Here is a 4,300-nt window from a genome sequence, read left to right as displayed (position 1 = left end):
CTGGGTCAGCTCTTCCCTAATCACTTCTGGGACAGCAGAATAACCAGATGGATAACCTCCAAATCCAAGAAGTTTGCCTGTAGACTGAAATGCCACTGATGGAATTTAGACACTAATGATTTTTTCAACTTTATTTTTATTGTTGACACCATTACAGATGTCCCCATTTTCCTCCCCTTTGCCCGCCTCCACCCAGCCCCTGGCCCCTCTTCTCTCTGGCCATCACCACACTGGTGTCTGTGTCCATGGGTCATGCATATATATCCTTTGGCAATTCCCTCACCTTCTTTCACTCAGTCCTCCTCTTCCCCCTCTCCTCTGACAGCTGTCTGTCTGTTCCATATATCTGTGCCTCTGTTTCTATTTTGTTTGTCAGTTTATTTTGTTATTAGATTCCACATATAAGTGAGATAATATGGTATTTGTCTTCCTCTGACTGGCTTACTTCACTTAGTATAATACTTTCCAGGTCCATCCATGCTGTGGCAAAAGGTAAGATTGCCTTCTTTTTATGACCAAGTAATATTCCATTGTGTAAATGTACCATGGCTTTTTTATCCACCCATCTACTGATGGGAACTTGAGGATACACAGATAGCCAATAGACATGAAAAAATGCTCAACATCACTAATCTTCAGAGAGATGCAAATTAAAACCACAGTGGGATATCACTTCATGTCTGCCAGTATGGCTATCATCAGTAAATCAACAAACAACAAGTGCTGGTGAGGGTGTGGAGAAAAGGGAACCCTAGTGCACTGTTGGTAAGGGTGCACACTGGTGCAGTCACCATTGGAAACAGTATGGAGTTTCCTTAATAAATTAAAAATGAAACTGTCTTTTGAGCCAGCAATCCCACTTCTGCAAATATATCCAAAGAACTCTGAAACACTCATTGGAAAGCATTCGTGCACCCCTACATTCCTAGCAGCGTTGTTTACAGTAGCCGGGATCTGGACACTAATGATTTTTAATTCCAAAGGGTCTGGGCATCATGGATGTTGTCTATCTTTCTGATCTTTGTCTTCCATTAGCACATATGTACCCATCTTTCTGGTGTCTGGAGCATTGTCTACAAAACACAAAAACTAAAGATGAACATTTTTTTATTTACATCATGTGCCAAGCCCAGAGCTGCAAATGGTAGGTGGTTAAATATTTGCTGAAGTAAATTTTACAGTGTATATACTTTATCAAAAAAGTTGTATTTTTATAAGAAATAAGAAAATGAGAGAGCTAATGAAGTTATATACCTATATACATGGAGATTCTAGGTGTACCCTCTAACCCCATCTTACTGTTGGTGGTTCAAAGCTCACAAGAGCCACAGGTTATAACCTCATAGGTAAGTTCTCCCCCTCAGAGAGCCTCTCTGATAGCCTCAGACAGTGTCATAAAATATTCAGTATCACATGAAACCTCTTGTCGAATTTCAAAGCTGTGCATTTTTAAAATATATATATTTTATTATGCTATTACAGTTGTCCCATTTCCCCACTTCACTCCCCTCGACCCTGCACACCCTCTTCCACCCACATTCCCCCCCTCCTTTAGTTCATGTCCATGTGTCATAAGTTCTTTAGCTTCTACATTTCCCATACTATTCTTGCCCTCCCCCTGTCTATTTTCTACCTACCATCTATGCTACTTATTCTCCATACCTTTTCCCCCTCTTTCTTCCCCCCCACTCCCCTGTTGCTAACCCTCCATGTGATCTCCATTTCTGTGGTTCTGTTCCTGTTCTAGTTGTTTGCTTGGTTTGCTTTTGTTTTTGTTTTAGGTGTGGTTGTTAATAACTGCGAGTTTGCTGTCATTTTACCATTCATATTTTTTAATCTTCTTTTTCTTAGATCAATCCCTGTAACATTTCGTATAATAAGAGCTTGGTGATGATGAACTCCTTTAACTTGACCTTATCTGAGAAGCACTTTATCTGCCCTTCCATTCTAAATCAAAGCTTTGCTGGATAGAGCAATCTCGGATGAAGGTCCTTGCCCTTCATGACTTGGAACACTTCTTTCCAGCCCCTTCTTGCCTGTAAGGTCTCTTTTAAGAGACCTTAAATCAGCTGACAGTCTGATGGGAAGTCCTTTGTAGGTAACTGCCTCCTTATCTTGCTTCTTCTAGGATTCTCTCCTTCATTTTTACCTCAGCTAATGTAATTATGATGTGCCTTGGTGTGTTCCTCCTTGGATCCAACTTCTTTGAAACTCTCTGAGCTTCCTGGACTTCCTGGAAGTCCATTGTCTTTGCCAGAATGGGGAAGTTCTCCTTTATTACTTGTTGAAATAACTTTTCCACTTGTTGCTCTTCCCCTTCTCCTTCTGGTACCCCTATAATTCAGATATTGGAACGTTTAAAGATGTCTTGGAGGTTTCTAAGTCTCTCCTCATTTTTTTGAATTCTTATTTCTTCATTCTTTTCTGTGTGGTTGTTTCTTTCTTCCTTCTGGTCCACTCCATTGATGTGAGACCCAGCTTTCTTTCCATCACTAGTGGTTCCCTGTGTATTTTTCTTCATTTCACTTATTGTAGCTTTCATTTTTTCATCTAATTTGCGACCAAAATCAACCAATTCTGTGAGCTTCCTGATCACCAGTGTTTTGAACTGTGCATCTGATAGGTTGGCTATCTCTTGGTTGCTTAAAAGAATGGGTTCTGGGGCTTTCATTTGGTCTTCTATTTGAGCCATCTCTTCTTTCTTTCTTTTTTTTTTTTTTTTTTGGTCTGGTCACACTTGTTATGGTGAGGGGCGGAACCTTAGGTGTTCACCAGGGCTGAGCACCCCAGTCGCTGGATTGTGACATTGTATGTGGGGGCAGGGTTGAGAGGGGACAATGGTGCTTGCTCTGTTCTTCATGGGACCTCAGCTCCTTCCACCGCTTCCTTTGAGCAAACTGGGCCCCTCTGGTGCCAATTCCCGTGTAGGTGGGCTTGTGCACCCCGTGGGACCCTCCAAGGATCTCTCCTGTGAGGCTGGGTGTCTCTCCATGTGCCTCAACTCCCACAGGTGTCCTCAATCAGTGTCCTGAGGCTCTATTTCCCAGCGCTGGGATCCTGGGTTGCATGCAGTGCCTTGCTTCACAATCGCCGCCTCACTGGGTCTGCTGGTTGCCACCCCTCGGCCAGCGTCTGCCAGCTGCAGTGTTGCGCACCCCGGATGCCTTATGCTCCCAGTCCCAGTGCTCTCTGCTTTCCAAACCCAGATGTGTGCCCGGCTGCCCAACTCCACCCTTCCTACCGGTCTGGATGAATGGGTCTATTTCAACTTCTTGGTTGTCTGACTTTCATTCAGACCAATTTTCTGTCAGTTCTGGTTGTTATTCTGTTTCTAAATTATTGTCCCTATCTTGGTTGTGCGAGGAGGCACAGTGCATCCACCTATGCCTCCACCTTGGCCAGAAGTCAGCTGTGTGCTTTTTAATGTCAGCTTCTACTATAAAATAGTGACTTTTGCTATCCTCTATTTCTTCATTGATAAATCTGTGGTAGAGATTACTGGCCACAGAACTTCAAGACTTCTGGTTGATATAAGATCTTATGTTTACTAACTAGTACCTCATTGAGTAATAATATCATCATCACTTTGACAATAGGTTCAGTGAGATTTCATACATGCAGGCACACCACAGATCCCATTAGAAGTTATAAATGGCATTTCTTAAATATTTCTTTTGTGGGTTCAGGTTCCTTACATTTCACTGGTTCTTCAGAGTCAAAATCTGATCTCTTAATACAGCTCTAGGACAGTGTTCCTTGGGGCAAAAGGGAGGACTGTTTTCTTTGAGATGTTTTGAATCTTTATACTATTTTTCAAGAGATTCACAGAGGTCCATGAGTAAACTGTCAGTTTGCTCTTGATACTGAATTCCCAATCCAAATTTATTTAGAAGTTCATTGACTAAAGCAATCTCGTCTCCTATTTTATTTAAGGTAGTCTTCCAGGTAGGTTCTTGGTTACAGTTTCTTAATGATGAAGTTTTTTAAATATTACCAATCTTCTCTTTAATATGAGAGCATAATTGTTCCAGATCTGAGGAGGCCATTCTTTATGCTTCTCAAGCCAGCCCAGGAGCAAAAGCCAATGATATTTCTTTTTCTTTTCTTCTATTTTTTTAACCCCTCTCTTTGCCTTTTGCTCTGCAAGATGAGAAAATTCGAGATTGCTTAGGAACAAAGTCCCTCTTTACTTAAATCGCTACCATAGCCAGGGGATGGCTTTAGCTAAGTATCCAAAGTCCTTGCTAGTATTTTTTCTTCATCCACATGAACCTCAAGCTGACTCTAAGAGGGGAGAAAC

At 41.8% G+C, this 4,300-nt stretch overlaps 1 pseudogene; it reads right to left on the bottom strand.

The window, feature by feature from the left end:
* Positions 1 to 1,309: 1,309 nt before the first annotated feature.
* On the bottom strand, positions 1,310 to 4,046 carry LOC123816848 (annotated as a pseudogene).
* Between the last annotated feature and the right edge of the window lie 254 nt (positions 4,047 to 4,300).

Source organism: Phyllostomus hastatus, unplaced genomic scaffold (assembly GCF_019186645.2).
Source record: "Phyllostomus hastatus isolate PE091 unplaced genomic scaffold, TTU_PhHast_1.1 phas_contig_210, whole genome shotgun sequence".
Taxonomy (NCBI): domain Eukaryota; kingdom Metazoa; phylum Chordata; class Mammalia; order Chiroptera; family Phyllostomidae; genus Phyllostomus; species Phyllostomus hastatus.
The sequence above is the reverse complement of the archived record's forward strand: the minus strand, read 5'-3'. Positions and strand labels throughout refer to the sequence as shown.